Genomic DNA, 23,678 nt, shown 5'->3' on the forward strand with positions numbered 1-23,678 from the left:
ACCAACGGAAATTAAACAAAAACTTACTCAAATTAGAGGGCTACAACAGCATATCACACAAGAAAATTAACCAGCAACTGTAAACAAGAGCCTTAAGAACTTCTGTAATTAATGTGAGCTCTTAAGAAAACAAGAATTTTGGCTCAGCTGCATCCTCAGCACTGTTATCCCACCATAGGAATCATCATCTATCATGTGCGGCATCGCCAGGGGCTATTCATGTGTTAAAAGTAGCAGATCTGAAGTTAAAAAAACCCCAGACCTGGTAATTTCCACTTCTGGATACGACTGCAGTTTGCATTGTGAAAGAAAATGAAGAAAAAAAACCCCAAACAAAATCACAAAAACCCAACCCACACACCACCTTTATTCAGAGTCAAAATTTAATTTAACTACCAAAAATTAATTCCCACTTTTCTCAGTCAAAGGAATCAAAGACAATTTTATGGTTGTTCTCTCAAGAATCAAATTATTTTAGACAAAAAAATTCCTTCGTTTCAAAAATTAGTTTCATCAGATTCTGTTGACTTGACAGTGATTTCACAAGACAAAGCTATGTTTTTTAGGCATACCTAGTAGACCTGGGAGTCTGTTTCAGGTTTGTTGGCACAGACTGCTTCTTAACAAATACAAGTATCACATTCATTTTGTATTTTTCATCTTCAAGATGCTTATACATTGCACGTAACAATTAGCATATACCGTACTTACTGAAAAAATGCCCTAACCCCACCCCCACAAAGAACCCCACTAACTTCCAGATTCCAGAATGCAAATGAATTTCTGATTCCAACATATTTCAGTTTGAAATCTACTTTCTCTGTTCTCCCTCTACTGCGTGTGTTGGGGTTTTCTGAATAGGGAATAGTGTTTGCCTCAACATTTAAGTAAAAACAATTTTTAACATTATTAAAGGATATGGTTTGCTTGGGAAAAAACCCAAACATTCCTACCTAGATAAGTTTCTACCTTCCACTTTCCGTACAATTTAAATAAGCTTTGCACTCAGAATAAGTCTGTTTCCATTTTTAAAGAAAAGCTGCAAGTAGTTAATTAAAATTAAGCCATTTTCAAACACCATTTCTTTCATCCCACAAATTCTTTCCTACCTTGTCCAACTCTAGGTGTTCTATGCACTTCGGTCACATTGACATCAGAAAACCTTAGATGCAATTTCATAAACTGAGAAGACACTGAAATTCCACTGCTAACTTCACATTATGTCTGCTGTCTTTTCCTTGTGAACAGTTTAAGTCTTAAGAGACAAGTCTCTTACTTTGAAACCTTAACATAGCTTCTATTTCAGCTCCTCAAGTTTTATTTTCCTTACCACCTCTGTATGAAGAATCTATTTTCAAAACATTTTGAAACCTGTATATGCAACAACAACTTGTTAACGAGTAAGTTGTCAGTATACACACATTTGTGATACCAGCACATGCTAAAATCAGGTTTTTGGTTCTTTACCCTGCACACCCCAAGTTTGTTTAACTTAATAAAGCAGAAAAAGTCTACTACTATCACTTTTACCTTGGCATGTATATCTAGTCCTTCCCTAAAAAGCAATCTGCCCCACTTAAGTCAGAGGCACTAAATAACATCATTTATAATCTGTTTAAGACAGGCAAAGGCTATGTGTCAAACATTATAGCTCATCTCTCTCCTCTTTCCAATTCTCTGCTCTATTCATTAGATCAAATCTTTTGGTTTCTCTAACCTGCATTTGCTATTCAAAAACTTTAAACTCCCTTTAAAGCATAGTACTTAGTAAGAGAAAACTGAGTAGCTGACAAATGAGATTAAGATACTGCCTTAAAGCTGTGCTTGTAACTTCCGTGCTTCTTGTTTTATATCTCTATCCACAATGGCAAAGAAACATTCACAGTCATTTTAAAGGCTCTGAAAGGCTGCCCCAGGAATGTTTGAGCTGAACACAGTCCATCCTGCCCATCTTCAGAGGTCACTTTTTAGTGGTCAGCCTAGTCTCAAATCACAGACTGAACGTCAGAATGGAAGATGCAGTTACCCTCAGTTGACTATAGGGTTTTCTCTTCTGTCTGTTCTATTCCATTTGAGCCAATTATTAATTCGAGGTTCCCTGGACTGGGACTTTCATCTATTAAGGCATTAAGTTATTTTGGGAGATAGGGTACATGATGATGACAGGTTAGCACATCTAAGATGATTATCTGTTATCCTACACTTTTTATGAATTGGTCATGCTTGACTACAAGGTAACGGACACAGTATAGAGGAGTAAACTTCAAACAATTTCATCCAAGAATTTTTAGCAAGATCAAACCACACCATTCCGTCAATCCTTTAAGAGTCTCTCTTATGTAAATGGTTATGGTTTTTGCTGCTTGTTTCAGAACATCCTAGTTACCAAGCCTCATGAAACCTATAAAACATTCAGGGAGGCTGCATAATAGAGATGGGCCAGTACATGTTGCCGAAAAGATGATTCTGCAACTGAAACAATACAAACCCTTGGCATTACAGGCATAGCTTGGACTACGCACACAAGTGGCACAGATCCTGTCATAGATTATGCTCACAGAGGCTGAGCGCTTCAGGTTTCTACTACAGATAACCCTGTTACTTGCTCTAGTGAAATATAAGCTGTGCGATTTGCACAAAACAAATACAAGATTTGATGGTCTAATAAAGTGGCATTTTGTAGCATGGGATAGGAATTCTAGTACTAATTTAAAAGTCTGAAGAAAAAAAGAATTGCAATGTAAAACAAATTGCCAAGTTGCAAAAGAAACAGTATATATATTGCCAGTGATAATTTAAAAATATTGCACATGCACTTTTAAAAAAGAAAAGTTAATTTAGTGCTTGAGCACTGTGCTCACTCAAGTCTCTGCTGACTCAGGAGAATGTAGTCCCCCATTTATCCATGGAACAGGTTTTTCTCCAACAGCTGATTCCTCCTAATTGCTCAAAACTCTTTCTGGCCTTTCCACCAGTAGCAAAAACAAAGCTGTCAGTTGTCCTGGCAGCCAGCTTTAGTGTGTAAAAATGTTTTAAAAATAATAACAACCTAGAATATTAACAGCATACACCTTAATAAAGAGGTTTAGGAGCAGAAATCGCGATCCAGCTCGGCTGAGGCGGCAGCTGGATTGCATTTGGCGGGAGGAAGCAGACGCAGCGAGCACCAGCAAGCTCAGGGCGAGGGACTGAACTTTGCCCCATTTACTGCGTTCACATACTGCAGCTTTGGGAGAGGGACTGGAACAAAACAGTCCTGGCACTCACAGTCAACAAGGTATTTTCTTCACATTTGACGCCTGTAAGTGACACGTTTCCAGCTTAGGATCCAAACCAGCAGAGTAGGTAGCACCAAAAAGAGGATTTTTATTTTTCTCAGCAAGACACCTTAGTCCTTCGTTAAACATAGCCATGAAGGAAAAGCAAAGCTGGGCAGCAAATAAACCTCATTTAACAGCCTTCCTGTGTTTCCTATGGTGTATGTAACACTACAGTTCTTGACTTGAGGCATTTTAAGGTGTCTAACACCACCACAACAAAATATATCTAAAAGTAAATATTTGATGATTTCTATACCACAAAAAAAAAAAGTTAAAAGGTTGAATCAGAAATATTTTTAAATTAAACTTAGAAAGGCAAGAAATGGGAATACAGCTGAAGTGAAAGAAAAAGGAAAGCTGCATAGAAAACAGACTCCATTAATTCCCAGCCTTAAATTCCCCTACACATGCATAACAAACCATTTTAAAGGAACTAAGAAGGAACCTATCAGACTGATATAGGCTAGGAAAGCGGACATGTACCCTCCAGCCCCCCGGGTCACCTACTCACAAGATACGAAATACATGTCTACCGCTTCTCAGAACACTCTGAAATATTTTTCCATCGTTTACGTGACCTCATCCTTAAGGACACTTTTGAAAACAACGTTTGATGCCTTCTGACTCACAGCCAGTGGTTTCATTGGCAGCCAAACATGTGCACTCCAAAACACTCTACAATCTAAATTGCAAATACAGTACAAGCATATCAAGTTCCCTTTACAGTTTATAGCTTCATAGGTGAGGGCAAAAACCACTTGAAAATAAACCCAATCACAGCTATACCCTACATCATGGAAGGGTCTTCGGTTATAGACAGACTGTGAATATTTTGTCCAAAAAGATAGCCTAACTTCTATTTGTGCTTCAATAAAGCTACACAAACAACTTTCAGCAAGAAACAGAGGGGAGAAAAAATGCCCAAAACCTTTTAATCCCCTGAAATACAATATGGAATAAAAAAATCTTCAGTTTCAGAATGATGGGTTTGGTATCAAAATTCATAATTACCCGTGTATCTTCTCTTTCCCTTTTCCCTTTCTGAAATCCTAAGCTAATTTCAGAGCGCTCTGAACTTCTTCCCCAAGGCAAAGACACGAAGCAAACTTCCACTGGAAAACTACCCTGCCTCTTTTGCGCGGCTGAGCACAGCTGTGGAAGGAAAGGGTGTGCTTTCTTTGAAGTCTCATTATTAGCACTTGTATCTGTTAAATATAGCTCTCCCTCCTGCAGGGCTCAAGTGATCGCGCTGTGCGTTTCAATGCCTTTTGCTTGTCTGTACCAGTTGTCTGGCTTGTGCTTTCTCCCAGGTGCCCCAAAAGAGGAACCTCCCAAGCTGCCTGGTTTCACCATCCCTGAAATCACCAAAGATTTAAATTTAGATGACTGGGATAATAAAATTAAAGAGTTAGAAGCTTTCCTCCCTCTTCAAAATGCTACAGTTCCAGGTTGTTTTAGGGGGATTGACCACATCTGTCTCAGCTCTGCTGCACTGAGAAGCTGCAGCACGTGTAGCTCCCACAAGATATATGGAGCATACCCCACAAGCCGCGTAACGACTGTGGGGAGGGGAAAAAAAAAAAAGACAGATTATCTGTCAGTTGCTTTTTAACAAAATATCATTTGATGTTAAAAAGGATCCAATTCTTATTAAATAATGAAAGATGTGCTTTTAAAGAAGATTGCTGTTATTCTTAAATACCAATCAGCAAGTAAAGACAGCAAGACAGACTACAGGGCAATGAAAGCGATCACATGCGTAATTCAGTTAAATACAGAGGAAAGGAAGCTGGTATATGCATCATATTCCTGGTTACAACCTTTATGATGCAGGCTTGAAAAAAACCCAGTGCCAGCACTTTTGGACAAGTTTTGGCAGAAACATCTGCCAAGATGGAGGAGGGGGAGAAAGCTTGACAACTCGAGTTTTGTGAACAAGGTGAGGCGCGTTGATTTAGGATTTATGAACACTTTGAACCTCGGCGGCGGCAGACTGTTACGTATTTGGACAAGGCCCAGCCAGTGCTGCACAGGAGCTGAAGTGATAACCAGTGACAATGATTATTCCTATTGTTTGCACTGCAACCGCATACAGAAGCCTCAGCCACAGTTGAAGGCCTCACTTTACCGGCCACTGAACAAACAAAATAAAATAACAGTCCCTGCCCCAGCAGACCTACAGGGAAAGAAAAAAGAGACAAGATACATCAGAGTACAGGGAAATAACAGCATAATATTTCTCAACACATCATAAGTCGCATATATGACTTACCAAAGGCCACAGCTAGAGCTATTTCTCATTAATTAATGAACACACAGCTGCAATTGCTTAACTATTCAACATCCTTCCTACACCCATCTGAACAGCAAGGCTTCTTACCTTTAACTATGCTTAGCAGACTAGTGCAGGACATACAACATTAAAAGAGAGAATGCTTGGAGTTGGGCTTGGGTGTTTTCATTCCCCCACTTCTCTTTAAAGTGACCATCACCTAAAGCTTTAGAAATACATCCTCACTATTATGATGCACCAGATTAGCATTTGGATGGTCAGAAGATGAGCAATGGGTTACAGTGGCATGGCTTCTATTAATTCCTTCATGGCCAGAGGCCTTAGATGATGTGGTTATTGCTTCCAAAATCCGCCCACTGAGCCCGCTGCAGAGGTCATCCATCAGGTATCCCACATGTGAATTTCTAGGTTTCTCTTTTTTAAGTAAAAACTTCATTAACTAATTTTGGTCTTTGGGACCTGCTCTTTATTTGGCATTTCCCGAAAGGATCCAGCAGGCTTTTCTTTGGAGTTCACTACTATTCCCTTCCTCTATCTTTCCAGCACTGAAACATGAGGAAAAATCTTTATTTCTCCTTCTTTGAAAGAATGTCTTCAGTTTTAGTCATTTAATCCTTGTTACAAAAACAATTAAGCACACATCTGTTCCCAACTCTTAAGCAGTAAGGTGGTAAAAAGTCCAAATCAAAACATTTGCTTGTAGATCTGAGAAATAAAACCTAGAATCTGCCTTGTGGCACAAAAAAGCATGCCCCCTTCTAGTGATTAACAGCAAAGTAAGTTACTCATCTATTCCCTGCGTATCAAAGTCATACGTTGGGCAAGGTAAACTACCAGTTCATCTGTTGTTGATAATGACAGGCTTACAGACTAAGCCTCAAACATTGTATTTGTTCTACTAGCTGTCTGTTACACAGAGTTTAGCGTGACACATTTCCCAAGGAGCAAGGGATTGTATGCTTCCACAAGCACAGAGAGAGAAGACAAGATATCCTTTCAGGATAGCTATTCAAGAGAAAACAAACCAAATCAACAGACCCCCTATCTCACTACATAATTCAGCACAATCACTCCCATTTCTATTAATAACTGGAATTCTTCTTTAAAAAAAAAACAACCGTCAATCCACAAAACTCTCCATAGCTGAAAGACAGAAAAATCACTAGAGTAATTAATAATGCTAAGCAGAAATTCAGGTTCCTAAGCAGAGGTGCCCAGTGCCATTTCGGTATCCCTGACCTAGCAGGGATGAGACAGGACCATGTAAGGAGATGCATACCCTTACAGAGCAGGGGCTGAAAGTTAAACAGGAAGCCCAGGAGCTTCTAAAAAATGCACTAGACTAACCATAAAGGATGAGATTTGGCTGCTTAACATCAAATGGGTTTATACAAAAACAAAACAAAAGAACCTTTGTGCTTAAGGCTCACTTCCAGCCATTAGACTTAGAAAGCTCCTATGATCCTAAAGCAGGAAAAGACCAAGCCTCTTCTGCTTCACACCATCAGTATAATACCTCAAGGCACAGTTACCGTCACAGTTATGAAAGACACTCTGAAAAATTAATTAAAACATCGTAAGGAGAAGATAATCACAGTCTCATGTCTACTTGAAGCCATTACAAGCCTGTGCTGCTGTTACTTTAAGTGTTCCCACCTACTTTACGTAGCCCCACTACACAGAGCATCCCCTCCTTTGCCCAGGCACAAGGGACTGCGTAGCAGCATGATAAATAGGACCTGAATTAAAGATTGATTTCTCCCCTCCCCAAGCCAGGTTACTTTTAACCTGGATGAGGTCCCTGATGTAGCTGCCTGCACAGCTACAGGAATGCTTGTACTCAGATGAAGGAGGTGGCAGCATGGAAGCAGGTGTAAGAATACTTTGAAATGACAGCCTAAAAAGTAGCAGTGAAAAGATGGTGTACAAGCATGCCCAAAGCCTCGCACAGGTACAAGTCCCATCCATGCTCTGAACTGATAGGGCTCAAACTCTCCCTTGTCCAGAGGCTGTTCAGAGACAGGTCTGTAACTGCACCTACTCCAGTAACCCTTCCTTCTTCCTGGGAAAGAGGTCCAAATCAGACAGCATGTTCAGCTCAGCAGCCTGATTCAACACAGGAATATAATGGCATACACTGTGATCAAAACCATAAAGGGCTTATGCGGGGCGGGGGGGGAATCTGGTTTAGTCAGAGGGAATATGAGTTGATGACTGAACCTTGAATAGCTGATCATACCTGCAGTCCACACAAGTAAATGAAGTCACTGAACTTACCCTGATTAAAATTAAACTCAGTTGTTAAAAAAAACCAACCAAACAAAAAACCCCCAACAACCCACCCTGATCTGCAATGAAATGTTTCTGTGTCTTCCCCAAAGGTCTAAATGAATGTTTCACTTTATGCCATCATTTTTGTTTGCCCAGACCAGTCATTATTATGCATGGTATTAAAACACTTGTATTAAAATGCTAACTTTCTTAATTCACACTTTTTGTTTCTCTGTGCAAGTTTGCACATAGGCCAGTCTTTAATACTGTAGCATTTTTTTGTTGCTTAATCAAAGCCTTGTGTGTGAGGACACTGACACACAATAACTTGGTATTATTCAGCCAAATCAAAACACCCTATGTTCAACCAACAGAAGTATCAAACAGATTTTACAAATCTATGACATACACATCAGAAATATTTCACAAGTGATTTTCATTTCAAATCTTTGATTACCCTTTAACTCTGGAAAACAATGTTCTTGGGCAGATTGGCTTAAACAGCACAAAGCACACAACTCTCACTCTAATGCACACATACACTTCCTCAGGAAAGAAAGAACTGGAGAAAATAACAGTTCAATAGCGTTCACTATCAGCTTTTAAATACTGATAAAGAACCCTTGGAAAAGAGCATTTCTGAACACAGAGCAGCACTACAGCACTGCAAATTCTACCTACTTCCCTCTACTCTGTCTATACTACTGAGAAAACTCTGCTCCATTGAAGTCAGTGGACATTTTGTCACCAAATCTTAAATGATAAAATACCTCCAACCTCTGTTAGCAGAGTCACCTCTTCCTGCTGCCTTCAGCATAATGGTACAAAGGACTACCTGGCTTAAAAATCTAACTGTGGTACAGAGAAATCAAAACTAAGCCTATTTTTCTAAGGCACTGCAATTCAAACTGCAAACGGATCCAAAGGCGATGCAAGGAAGAAACCCTGGGGAGATGTGTCTCGAGCAGAAGGTGTAGCTGCTTCAAATGCTAAACGGCTGGGCTGGATGGCTCTTGGAAAGGAGACGTCGCCACACAGCACAGGTGAACTGAGCTTGCACTGAACATCGGAAACAATACGTCAAATGTTTTGGTCCAGATTTTCTTATTTCTGGTTTCCATACCATTGCTAATAATAAACTGCCAGATGGCAACTGAAAAGAGTGTGTTGTGTGACCTTTAGTTGCTGAAGCAGAATGAACTTGAGGGAATCCTGTCATTGACAGACAAACACATCCACTAGAAGATGCCAAATATTTCCACTGCCAGAGCTACTTAAGGTGGAAGAAAACTACTCATCCATCTGGTTTGGTGGATTTCCGTGAGTCTATGAAAAGGAGGAACATAACCTGAACACAGTAAGTCAAGCTCATGCAACAAAAATATAAGGTTCTTTTTTCAAAGAAGAAAGAAACCTACATCTGTGTTCTCTTCCTTTTTTTTGTTTTTTAAACACCCAAGACACACCTTTACATTGAAAAAGAAAAAAAGGGGGGGTGGGTGGGATCAGGGGAAAAGAACTAACATTCCCTCACTTCCTTGCTCAGAAAATACTCATTGTTTGGATGAGCCACTAAATTAACTTCAGCTGTAGAGAAAATGACTCATTAAACAGAACAATCAAAAATTTCACTGGAGAGAGGGGGAGGAGGAGGTAAGGAGGAACTTTAACCTTCTCCCCCTCCTGCCAAATAAGTGACACGGTAGTTTGAAAAAACAAACAGAATGCAATAACACTTCTTAATAAATACAGTTTAAAACAGAAAGCTACAGAAAACTGAGGCAAAGAAAAAAAAATGCTAAGCTACAGATGACTGTAATAGTTCTCGGAGCATTTTCATCCTCCAGCTGTACTCACATACATCTGGAAACGTTGCACACAGCAGCAGAACGGCAGAGCTGTCTTTAAGAGGTTACTTCCTAACATAGATCATAATGTTAGAAGTCCAACAAATAGTTAAAAGCAAGTTGGGTTTTTTCCTTCCCCCCACCCCGAATCACACATCTGCAGGACAACACGCATTCAGTTTCGTATCACACCACAGGGGACAACATGCAAAAGATTTTTTTAATAGAAGAACAAAAATTTTCTTCCCCAGACTCATCCGAATTGCTACAAGATCAGTAGGAAATGTTTCAGGGAGACTGATGTTTCCTTCTATCAGACTCAGTTACTTATTGAATCCTCATATAATCACTAAATTTGATGAGAATCGGGGGCAGAAAAGTGGGAACCTTGCCTGTTTCTCATATGACATCCTAAGTAACTATATCAGAAGGTCTGAAAGACAGCTGTCTGAAGCCATTACGTATCTCCTTCATTTTTACCTGAAGATGTTTTCCACATACATACATATAACCTTATCTAAACTAGAAAGGCTAACTTGTCAGTGCGGATTTTGGTTTCGGTGGTAAAGGTTTCTTTGAGAAGATGACTAACATAGACAGCTAAATAGTATAAATACTAAAGCAGCAGGTGCAGGTTTGCCAGTAAAAGATGCCTTTTCTTAGATACAGCTTACTATTTTTTACCTGAACTGAAACAAGCCATAATGGAGAAGTGGGGTTTTTTTCAACAGTATAAATACACCTATACTGCATTCACACTTAAAAGTAGTACCTCCAGGGCCAGTAAAGAAGCAAACCCATTTCATTAAAACCGCTCTGATTCTAACCCAGCACACCTGCGAAGGCTTCTGGGGCTGAGGGAGTGATGGTACACCTGATTCTGGACAACTCACAGCTGGTCAGGATCATACCTCACTAGTCACAGTTTCACAGCAACGGTGCAGGCAGGCAATTTCAAACAGTTTTTGCAGTTGGCAAAAGGAAAATGCAGGCTAGAAGCAGCAATAGTGTAGGCCAAGACAACTGTGGTTTCAAGGAGAGTATAAGGCACCAATCACATACTGTGTTCTACTTGAACTTTTAAATAACCCAAGTCCAGAATAGAGGGGAAAAAGAAGTTTAAATGCTGTCTGAAAGAGTACTAGAGAAGAGGTTTCACAGTTGGTTTTAACCAAACTAAGAGCAAGCCACTGCCTAGAGAAATGGTCTGGCATTCCCTCCTAAATACACTTTCAAGTGCTCCCCTGCACTATCACCTGTGAGTGACCACAGGAGATGCCAAAGGAACTCTCCAAAGGAATATGTGTTCAAGGAGACAGCAACAGCAAGGTGGCCTTCAATTACTCTAAGCTGGTGGCAGAACTGCACCCTGCATTCTGGTTCTAAAGTGGAATGATTGCCCATACTTACCACAGCTCTTTCTGGCCTTAAATGAGCCTCCTTGCCTGGATGAACCAAGCCTAAAGACTCAGAACAGGGAAAGCTGTAACAACGGTAGTTGTAAGGATGACTATAGGATATAGTCCTCACATCCAGAGATGTGATAGCCGGTTCCAGCTAGCGATTTGTATCACTCCTGACTTCACAAAATCAAAACAAAAACCTTCAAAAAGTTATAGTGAAGATCAGTAAGAAGCTACTATAAGAGTGTATCAGTTAAAAACCAAACAGGTTGCAAAGGTCTAGAAACAATAGGAGTCCTATAATGCTAAGGCTATCATTAAGTGTTCTGAAATCCTGTTTATTCTAAGCATATAGAAGTCCTGCTAATAGTCTCTTGCCTTTACCCATTCCTTCAACCTAAATGCAAATGCTGAAATGTGACCCAAATCCATAAAGCACAATTAACATCACAGGAGTTATTTGATAAAGGAATAAAAGCCGATGAGCTACTGTAACAAACATAGAAGTAAACAAGCTTGAATCAAGACAGATCAAACGGCTCACCGATTGCCATGAGAAGAATTTTTGGGAAAGATGAAATACCCAAGGTAGGAGGTAAATTACACATTGAATTACAGATCATTTTGTAGCACTTTAGAACTAACTCATTACTATAGTTAATTAAAATTAATGGCGACTTGCTATTAATTCAAACAGAATAGTGTAGTAACAGCTTACAGAAGAAAAAGAAAGAAAAAAGTTAAAGGGACATTTTCTATAATGAGGCATGCTGCACTGGTCCCATAGACTTCAAGTAGGTACAACAATTTACATCCTCCCCTTCCCCGCCAAGACGAGGAATACTTCATAGCACACTCATGCAGAAGGAATATCATTCAACCTTCCTCCAAAGTATGTTTACACAAATGTTACCAACATCTTATACAATTCTTTTCCTCTAACAATTTGTGGCACATCAACGCTTTCCACTATTGCAATTCCACAATGTTATCAGTGTAAGTCACTTCTTTCATACCTATGTTTAAAAATTTTTAACAGCCTATCAAGCTAAGAGATCATGAATCATTCAAGCCATTAAAGCCCAATTTCATCAACTTAAATCTGAGCTTCCCAGCATTATTCCAATTTCTCCATCTGCTTGCCCAGCCCCTCTACCCCTTCCTACACACCTTTGCCTTCTCTAACCTCTTACAGAAGACCCACTAACTAGCCAGCCAATTTACACAGCCTGCCTGTCACTCATCCTTCAATACATTTAACCACCATATTTCTCTTTACTTGTGGTTTTGTCCTCTCCTCTCTCCCTCCCAACCTCCTACAATTTCACGTATTGTCTGCTCCTCCTCCTCTGGATCAAATGATGTCCTGTAACCAGGTCTTTTCCATGCCTACATTTTATTTCTGCACGATCATACCAGTTCAAATATATTTAATTATCATGTATATACTGACACTTGGCTTCACGGTGAATTAATTCAAATTAAAGTCATTAAAATAATCAAATTTAGATTAGCAAATGAGGAAACGTATCTTTTTATGTTCTTAATCGTCATTCTCATTCTCAAAGAGTGATAACCACTAAATCATGCTGATCTGCAATATAACCTTTTAATTTAGCATTTGGTATAGTCCCTAGTAAGACAAAACTGTTACTGTGCATTTCTGCAGATTCTTCACATAAAATTAATGACCAATACCGGTCACTATTTACTACTTGGTTAAATTTTATATTTATGACTTTTCAATCACTGTTTGAATGAAAATCAGGATGAAACTGTAAAATAGTATGCTCTGTATTTAGTTACCAGCTAACCAAAAAAGTAACAAAATATCCTGAACACATAAGGAAGTTGCTTAACAAAATAAACCTTGCATTTAGAGACAATTCCTTTTTTTTTTTAAGCCTCCTCTTTATTTAGTAGGTGAAATTGAGTAGGCTTGGCTACTACAGGCTTCAAATTTCCGAGATTTAGTGGAGTTCATTACTTTTTTTAAAACTAAAAACTGGAGAAAGGAAATCAATTTTCCTGTCTTTTCAGTCTCAGTCGATCTTACTCAACTTTGAATAAACTACTCATGTAATTAGGCTAGTCATATACCAAAACGAAAATAGATTTATCTGGATATCTACTGAAGCAACTGCTGTTCTCAAAAATTAGTTTTTATCACTTCAAACCCCGATTCTGGATACTTCACCAATCATGTTCACTAGAGCAATGGTTTTATTTCCTCTAAACACTTGGTAGTTATGTTGATTGAAAGGTTTGTCTTAATTTAGGTAATATTAGTGTATTACAGCACATTTAGTCCTGAATACAGATTTATTTTTGAGAAAGCATTGCAAAAATTACTTCAACCTGAACCACCCCACTTTCTCAACCTCAGCTTGCCTTCTCCAGGGATGTGCTACCACCACCTCAGGGTCAAAACAGAATTTAGAAGAAATGTAAATATTTGTTCTCTTCCTGGGAAAGCACTACATAGAGAAAAGGGGAAAAGAGAGGATGTGCATATGGGGAATTGCATCAGTATCATTAGAGTTTTATCAAGCTGGTAAATGTCTGTGTAGGTAATCCCTTCGCTCTAAAGGGTATTTCCTAATTAAAAATATGCACCCCATTTTCCAGAGCCTTCCTACTGAGGAAGCATCTCACCACCACCACCACCCAATTAGATCAAATTGGGTGGCTGGCTGTTTTTGTTTTGTGCATGATAATACAAAGACTCTCCAAGTTCCTGCTCAACAAAGGCTTGTGTGAAACAGGCTTTGAAGACACAATAACATTCCTCTTGCGAGTTTCAAGCCCGGAGGCTAAAAGCACCAAGTAACTATTCATTCTTCCATCTTGAGACACATTCCTAACCTAGTTCAAAGGCTTGAAAAAACATGCCCTAGCTACATGCCTGCACACCTTCAGAAGGGCTTTTCCCCTGTATCAGTTTGCTAGGGAAAGAAGTTTCATACAGAAAAGAATTAAATGTATTTGAGAGTTTTGTTTCATTTTTAAGAACCCTTAAACTGTTTAAAGTATTCAAGAGTATCTTGCATATAAATTGATCAGCTACGTTAATCCATGTAAGAATAACGTTTCACCATTAACATGTTTAAACTACAATATTCATACACAGCACACTGATGCTAGCAGAGACCAGTTCTTTAACTTCTGCTCCCAAGAAGCAGCCGTGGGAGGAAGGAGCGCGCACAACAGTTGTAAAAGGAAGAGAGATGATTTGGAGCTGTTTGGTTTCCATCACTGCTCTTCTATTTAGTTTCATCTGCCTCTGTTTTCATCTCAAACTGGTAAGATAGATGTAAATCACACATGGCTATCCACCCATATCAAGATATCCAAGGAATTCAAGAACATTCTGCATCATGTTCACCAGATGATGATAAAGTCAACAAAATACAAGATTATTTCCAAAATACTGACACTAGAACAAATATTAACTTTCAATGAGAAAAATATTTACCGTTTTCAACCTACAGCTTCCTAAACAAACTAAATTCCTCTTTATACATTTTATTTTGCTGTTCCTCAGAAATCTGAATGCCATTATGTGCAAAATGAGGAAATATAAACAGTTAGTAAATAATATGTCAGCCTAACTGTAGTTGCCATTTACTTGTATGAAACCAGCAGAGAGAAACAGTGGGAGCACAGATGAGAGTAAAGGTAGCTGAGGTGAGGCCACCCTTTTCAGCCAAGCAAGCTGCTTAAATCTGCCCAAACATCTTGCAGGACCACACCCTAGATGTGCCAGCCAGCCTGCTTTTTGAGATTCCTGAACGACACACAGTAGACAGCAAGTTCCCTTTGTTTGTAATCGTATTCAGTACACCTAAGCTTTAGAAATGCTAGGGTTTCCTTACCTGTATTTCATTTTACATATCAAGCAATTAACCATTTAGTACTTGTGCACTTCCCTTTGTTTTCCAAGGGCAACAAATATTTGTTATTCTGCAGTTTAGTTGCCACCAGTTTAAAAAAAAACAACAAACCACCACAAACAAAAAACCAGCAGCTTTGTTCTGCAATACAGAAATTTAAAAGTGGATCAAGTGCTAAAAATACCATAACACGGCAAAGCATGAAGGGATGGTATACCGTGCCTGTGCTCTGCAAGCAGAGAAGTAAAAAAGAGAAATAGGGTAAACGTTGCATGTGAAAGAGAAGCAATTTTTTAGCTTTTAACAAAGCAGTTCCTACCTGTCCAACGTATATTGTCGTCCTCCTAAGGATTTCAATTAGTTGCTTTCATTTTCACCAGATGAAAATGGTTCAGTTTGGATCACTGCAAAAAGGCGAGAACTGCTCATTTTTCCCTTCCTGCAGCCACCGTACAGATCTTTGTTCCAAACAAAACAAGTAATGCATTACCTTACTGACATCTACGAGTCATTTCAAATCCTCTGGGCAAGCCAAGCTGCCCTACCTCTTTCAAGGACTGTGGCAGCTGGGATACCCGCTGTTGGTCACTTCCATGAAATACAACGGTACTATGAAAGGAAAATCCTCATGGATATATACCAAAGTAGAAAGAAAGAAAAAAAAAAAAAGTAAGAGAATGTTGTCTTAGCCTCAACTGACTAAACAACTTGTTTATCTCCTTGTTATTCCAGAACATTCTATTCCATAAATGCTACATTTTGCTATTTTGATGTAACAGGTAATTCAGAATTTGTGATCAGGAGTTACAGAAGAGAAATCAGTAATTATTACAGCACAAACTTTTCTGAGGAAATGAAAATTAATCCTATCTTTCTCCATCATTTACCTACAGTGCCTGCAAGACTCAGAAATGGACCAACAGCCATCATTTCTGCAGAAGTGCCCAAACTTTATTTCTCTGGGTATCATTTCATGGGTGCCATGAAAAAGCACACTGTATCTTGCCAGGGAAAGCAGCAGATGTTACCAGCCCTATGTCATGGTAGGCGCAGGCACAGCAAAAGACATTCTGTTGCACCTGTATCTTCTCCCAGAAAGAGAAGACTTTTTTTTTCCTCCCCTTTTTTAATACCAGTATGAAGGCTCTTGCATACCACATTCATTCCTGTTGACACTGACTCCCAAACACCTTGTCAATCACATGCATAGAAATCACCAAACTCCACTGAGAAGTTACTGGAAGACCATAGTCTCCTCACTCTAGTAATTTTCAAGGTATTTCAGCAAAATAACTGAATGTTACTTAGGCTTGGGCACCAGCACTCGCCTGGTGTGCAGTGCATACAGAGGCCTTCCGAACTGGTCTGTGAAGCCAAGATGTCTCCCCTGTTGCTTGTTCCCTGTTCTCTAGGGATTAAAATTTTTTTTTCTAACACAGCAATCTTTTCTTCAAAATGAAGGCCAGGTATGGTGAAGATTAATTACCATCCGCTGTTTTAATCTAAAAGGTTCCCTCACTGATACACATCAGCTGTCAGTCTAGATGTCTTTTTGCATCTCTCGAACGCAGCACAGGGCACGGGAAGCTCAAGTCAGAACTGAAACAAGCAATTCACAGCTTCAGCCACAGCCTTTCAAGCTTCCCACCTCCCTTCCACTCCTCTACGGTCACTTAAAAAACTGATAAACAGCAAGACCCCAGCTGAGAGATGCCATAAGAGGAACAACGAACTGAGTCTTCTGCATCCACCCGACACTTCCTGGGGTTCTTTGATTCTCTCAAACAAGACACATGTCTTCTCCACAACTCCGGGCACAGCACTTAGACGTAGATGTTACTAGTGAGGTAAAGACATCCAGGATCTTGCGAGGAGAATGAAGAGCAGCTTTCAGTTGGGTTTGGGTTTTTTTAAAGTTTACAATTCAGTGAAGTAAGGGCAGAAGGAACCCATACAACCACTGGCTTAGTCTCCCCCACTCCACATGTTTAAGCTTTTTACTCCCTCAGGGAACTGTTCCATTGAAGGAAAGCTCCTGTTCACAGGCTAGTTATGTACTTTATTGACTGGCAAAGCCAGCTTATGGAGTTACTGCCCCATAGTTATGTCTTAACAAATATTTGTGCACCACACTGAAAGCCAGACAGCTGAAACTGGACCAGAACCAAGGCTTACAGATAATTCATATTTTTTTCTATTCACACAGATTCTGTATTTCAAAGAAAGCTTGGCCAATGCCTAGGTGCCCTAGTGGGTTACAAATACCCAACCTACACAGACTGGGGCAGCAGGGGGGTGAGGGGTGGGTAGGGAAGAAGAAACACAGTAAATTAAGGTTGTGGATTCTCTCAGGTTACTACTTTCCTGCGTTTTATAACATATATCATCAGACAATTCAAACGTGCAAGAAAACTTCCACAGCTCTACTAGCTGTAAAGAGTACAACGTAACTCCATTCTTCCTGAGGCGTATCTTATTTGAAAATTTAACAGGTCATTTCTTCCACGTCCTCTGATTTTAAAAAAAAAGGAATTTTACAACACTTGACAAAATGTACACAGGCAAATCCTCTGTGATACGCCACGGAAATGATATATTTCACCTTACAGCTCAGGTGTCTGACACCAATTCTTTTAACTAGACTCCCAAATTATTACAAGCAGTTGAACACACACAAACTTTCACTGTCTCACCTACCTGATCAAAAACTACTCTGAAGAAAATACACTTCGCAATTACCCAAGGTTAAATCTCTAATAATAGTCTTCAGAGAACATGACCTAGATATGTCAAACATGATCAGAGAGATATATATCAAGACATCTTTTAGTTAGTTAAGAGTGCCAGGCTTATTTAAATCTCCTTTATCTGTTCACACCTTGGCTTTTGTTGTATTTCCCATCATTTCTGTAAGCAGAGAGTAAAGCTGTTAAACTTGAAAATCTTTTAAGTTACTGCCACCTCTCCTTTACTACCTCTGTCTCATGTATTCAGACTAATAATCATCACGATTATAATTTATCAAAAACCCAGAATGATGTAAAAATAGAATAATGCTATTCACTTTTATTAATAGATACTCTAACACACAAGATTACGTACACATGACCAAAAGCCAGCTTTTAGCATTCTGACAAATAGGGAATTCAGATGCATTTGTTAATGTCAATATATTTGTGTTGCAGCTCTTACAACAAAATGAAAAACACAAGATCTGCTGTAACAAGCCACAATAATTTTGCCATTTCAGATTTTCTTATACAAGATAATCTTTAAACTATTTTATGGGAATCTATACTTACTAACCATAAGTCAAATTATGAAACTAATAAACCTCATTTTTAATCAAATGTGTAACTGTCCAAGTAGTAGAGTGTAAAGAACAAAATACTGCAGTCAAAAAAACTGTGTGAATATAGTTCTCCTTTCATTATATGTTTTTTATAAAAACAAGGTTTTGTAATGTTAAAATTCAGTCATTCTTACTTATATTGTACTTAAATTCCTACCTTTTACAGCTATGGTTGTGACAGGGATGCTAGAAGAAAAACAGTTCAGGAAAGAAGAGCTGGAGTCAAATTCTGCTTACCTTACCATGCACATCATCCTGTTAAGGTCAGCAGAATATCCAAATAATATTAATAAAAAAAAAAATCTGATCACAAATAAGGAACACACGTGCTTTCTAAACAGTATCTATCCCAGTAATAAAGATCAAAAGAAAAATACAGAAGTAAAAATAACTTCAGAAAACTGTAGTACCATGCAAAATGAGCACCTCTAGAATAAGCTCTCTGTACATATCCAGGCTCTCTGCACTGCTCTGTACTCATCCTCACACTTTCACATACCACCATCCCAACTGCCTTCAGATCATGAACGCCTTGCAATTCTCTCCACCCATGTCATCATATCACAGCTCCTGTGTCCCCTAAGTAATTTCTATGTCTCAGTTCCATCTCCCTCCCATACCAGTTTCTATGACTATGCCCCAGCCTGTACCTCTGACTCCCCATTACCTTCTGTCAGCATCCCACAGTCTCTCTTTTAGCCACAGCAAGGGTCCCATCAACAGCATTTCCCCCCTTTTCCCTCCTATCCCTTAAGAGTACTGTGTTTCATAACTCTGTCAATGAAACGTAATAATTAGTTTTCAATGAAACTTGGCACAGCAATTAAATCTAGTCTCAAATTAGTTTTGGAAAATAACATCTATTTCTCTTCTGTATCACTTGACACCATGATTTTTTTTTCAAAGTTTATGTTCACTAGTGACTTTATTTGCACGATAATCAGTTCAAAACAGATCCACTTTCAGATCTTCAATAAACCGCAAAAAACCCACCCCACTTTCTTCACAAGCAAGCTATTATACAGTTACTGCAACTTGTTCAAAAGAATATTCAAGTACATTTTACTTTCAGTGCTTGCATTTATGTATTTATAAAGTTATGAAAACCGTACAGTCCCAATGACTATCAAAATTTCATGTATTATAAAGCACTCCTGAAACAACGCAACATACTGAAGATATTGGTCAAGTAACATTCCTACTCCACAGCTGCTTGCCGCATTTTATTTAAGAGTTGTAAATCTCCATTTACAAGTGTTATCTAAGGAAACATCTCTCTCCACAGTTGCTAGTTAAAAATGAGCATCATCCTTGCCCTGCAATGTCCTGTTTCATTTTCAAATTTAAACCACATTCAGAAACCAGTTTAAACATTGACTAAATATGAAACCTATGAGCTAAAGAAGTCCAGATAGTACTTCATAATCGACTGAATTGGTTTATAAATAAGACATTTCCAATTTTTAATCCAGGAAATCAAAAAAGCCCCAAGAAACTTGTCATTAAAATGAAGGTGGAGGCGGGGAAATTATCAGTGCTACAATTTAATGTAGCTAGATTAAAGGAACCGATCTACTGTCTAAATTACAAAAAAAAAAACCCAACACAAAACCAAACCCCAAAAAAAGCCGAAACCCTCAAACATTAATTATAAGCTTGTGGTCTTGTTAAACAAGAGAACTGCAAATATGCAAGTATGTGGAGACACAGGTTCAATTTTGGCAAATAATTAGGTATGGGGAAAAACCGGTGTGTGCATACAGTAAGAAACACACTGTTTTGTCTACAGTAACACCCATAAAGCATGGAAAACTTTCATAACTTACTGGTATTTACCTTGGTGCTGACCCAAAACTACAAAAATGTCTGTTCTTTCAGTTCTGGAAACAACTTCCCCTAAAAAAATCTTATTTTAATTGTACACATCTCGTTTTGGCATTTGCTGTGTTTCAGTCCTTCCACCGTAAGTTTTTAACTTGAGGAAACAAAACCAACTATTGAGGACTATTAAAGAAATAAAATTAAAAAGCAAGCAGTGTCCCAACAAAAAAATCCGAGTATGGGTAATTTTCTGTTTACCATCATGTGTATCCTCATGAGACCCAAACAAATGTTTAGCTCTTCTCCTCAGCAGGGCTCTGCTTTAACTGGACCCAGAAAAAAGGCATAACAACCGTATAGATGTCATTGTACTGTATCCCCATTATACTGTATTCCATTTCCTTACATCACCAAAAAACCCCAAACCACCCATGCACTGGGTAAAACAGGCGTCAGTAAAGCGGCGAGTGAGCCAAGTTACCACTTGCTCACACTACACATTCTATTTGGTGTTATTAGCACTCACTTTCCCTAGTTCTCAGACTCATCAGCAAAATGGAAATGAGGGGAATAATAGCTTTGCTTTGAAGCTCCAGAGATCAAAGCCACATACCTGGATGCATGCTACTATCCTACTACAGCCTTTCCTGTTTCTCCGGAGCCAACATCTAATGGTTTCCTTTTTGGAATATTTTTTTTACAATATACTCAGAACACAAGCTATCAGTGGTTCATCTTCGAAACCCCTCCTCATGCTAGGAGCCTTCTCTTCTCACAGAAATCCCAAAAGCAGGATCCACAGCATATCCACAATATCTGCTCATCTGCGCATGCAAAACTGTAAGCAGGAAGAAAACTTTGCCTTACAGCAACACCGCTCTCCCCTCACTTTCTCCATGTCATAGGCTGGTGTTTCCCAGCATGATTTGGCTGCTTCAGCAATGTGGCCTTCCAGCTACAGCACAACAGTCCACTTATCAGAGGACCCAAGCGCCAAAGAGTCACAGGCTAGGCTAGGCACACACACCACTACCCAATTCTCTGAAGCAGAGGGAAGCGTTTGGGCAGGGGAGCATGTGGGGCTGCGTTGAAATTGCTGCACTTTTTAACAGGATGAGAGAAGAGAGCTAGGAAGGCTAGGGCAGGGTCAGCTGTTAGGAAGCAGCCAAGAATATATGACAGGGAAGGCAATGGGATTGGAGAGTGCAGAGGAATGCTGTGGGTGCGAGAGAAATGTTTTTTAATTACATTTGGAAAACAATGTGATTATTTCAGCCAGTATCTTTAATGTTAGGAGAAATAAATACACTTGAAAGACGTTAAAAATACTTCAGAATGTAATGCCTGAGCAACTTGGGGGCAGCTGGAGGGCGGAGAGGGGAGCAGGGAAGAAGAGAGGAGTTAGCTAGCTTGCAGCAAAGCCGCAACAATCATTTTACCCATTAGGAGATGAATGGCCAACATTTGGAGTCCTTGTCTTGCAGTCTGGAAAAACAGAAAATTCCAGAATGGATAAACCAAAAGTTATCCAGATAGTTTTTGCCTTTGGGGTGGAAGGCTGCTCAGGGGGGCGGGGGGGAGGGGAAGCACGTGCAGTCCCTTTGCCACTTCTGAGATTAAAAGTGTAAATAACAACCCATGAAAGACATGGAGAGCAAAGAAAGATTACTTAATCAGCCTTCCCATCTCTTGTTCTGATACCTGCAGCTTCACCTCTCCCTTCCCAGGTCCAGATGTTCTCTCTGCCATACCTGCAAAGATACCCAGTAGCTTTCCCTTCCACTTTTGTATTGCTCAGACACCAATGGGAGAAACAACAACCACAGCCTCCCCGCTCTCAGCCTGAGCAGCTTCACCTGCCAGGAGGAGCACGGGGGAAGCTGGCCAAGGCTGAGGCACCACAGCCCACTCGGCTGCTCGTTGGAAAGGGCATGCAAAGCTTCCAGGGACTGGAACACCCTCACTGCACATAGAGTTTTCAGGAGAACAGTTTAGCTGAAGGTGCTCAACAACTTTTTCAGGCATGTGCAAACACACTGTTTACAGGCCTGTAAATCACTCACCTCCAAGCAGGTTTTCTCAAGAATGGCATAAGGTATAACCTACGTGGGCCGATTTCCCTGCCAAACCTAAGTTCCACTTCCAAAGCAAAAAAGGTATGAGGACTTGTCAAAAAAACAGCTGTAAGAATGGTTTAACATGGACAAAACATTGCTGGGGTTTTTTTCTTAACACACTCAACAAGAGATGAGCTAGTCAGGCTGAATTTTGCGAGGCAAGTTTCAGCTGATGGCAAAAAATCTATCCTGGGAAATAAGAGTCCGAAGGGTTAATGTCTGAGACAGCTACAAACAACTCACACAGCTTTATAGTGGGAAGGGAAAGGGAACAGCCATGGCTACAGACTCCCCGTATAATTATAGCCTGACTCTTCCCCTGCCTGCCAGAAGAAGCTGTGCTTGCTCAGTCCAATCCTAATTTGGGGAAATAAGAACCAACTTCAAACAGCAATTACTTTATTAAACACTACCTTTCACAACGCTGCTCTGAAAAACATCTGTATAATATTTTTCAGCATGCTATTATATCAGGCCTTCCACATCCTGATCCTCCACTGAACAGCATCATCACAGCAGGTAACTACCTAAACCATGATGGAGAACATTGCCACAGCTTTTATGTTAAAGATGACAGACAGGAGCAATTAAATAAGTTGTCTACAGCAAAACTGAAGAGTGCATTTGGAAAAAAACTGTGTAAGTAAGCAGTTATGACACTGCTTCCCCCCCAGACCTGCATTCTCATACTCCTGCACATGTTTATTATTTATCCACATGCTGACAGAGGATTTTCTCTCACACTTGCTCCCCCAATCTTAGCGCGCAACAGAGGGGAAAAAAAGGTGATGCTCCTAGCAATGTGACTTACAGCACAAGTTGCTGCATCCTCTGGTAAAAGTCCCCTCCTGAAGAGCTTGTAACACCAACGCTGCCCTAGGCAGATACAGATTCCCAGGGTAAGGGGAGGCATCTCGAAGACAGTCTAGAAAGGCTCTTGCAAGCACATCCCCGAAGAGAGAAAGGGCGTGGCAGTGTAAGTCTGGTCACAGACAGCGCATTGTGACAGCCAGCATGCTCCTTTCAGATGTCCACAAAACTAACCGTTTTCTACCAGTTACCATCTGAACCAGACCAGCGATATCTGCACTGATCTTAAACCTTACCTCAAACTTTGAAATTAACCTGCTATTCAAAGGTCATGTAAGACTAACACCTAATACTGCATTGCTCGAACAGGCAACGGCAGCAAGTGCTACGTAGCAAATGCAAAGACATTGTTTTGCTTTTGTTGAGGTTATAAGGATGGAAAACATATAAAAATGGTGAACATAAGATCCCAGGCATCATATCCAAGACCAGCCCTCAACGTCCCCTTGAGCTGAGCAAACAAGCAATACAAATAGTAAGCTTATTACACT

At 39.7% G+C, this 23,678-nt stretch overlaps 1 protein-coding gene across 3 annotated transcripts in view; it reads right to left on the reverse strand.

Annotated features, from left to right (window-relative positions):
- Window positions 1-23,678, reverse strand: part of IRS1 (insulin receptor substrate 1) — a 53,921-nt gene that overhangs the window by 24,821 nt on the left and 5,422 nt on the right. Inside the window, exon 2 of one of the 3 annotated variants that reach the window (XR_010373867.1) lies at window positions 20,216-20,275. The exons of 1 other annotated variant lie outside the window; for it this stretch is intronic. The gene's annotated coding sequence lies outside the window, so the exon portion shown is untranslated. Of the gene's footprint in view, window positions 1-20,205; window positions 20,276-23,678 lie in introns of all 3 variants that reach the window. One more of the 3 variants, XR_010373868.1, reaches the window with a different exon arrangement.

The sequence above is a fragment of the Phalacrocorax carbo genome, chromosome 7, assembly GCF_963921805.1.
Source record: "Phalacrocorax carbo chromosome 7, bPhaCar2.1, whole genome shotgun sequence".
NCBI classification, from domain to species: Eukaryota; Metazoa; Chordata; class Aves; order Suliformes; family Phalacrocoracidae; genus Phalacrocorax; species Phalacrocorax carbo.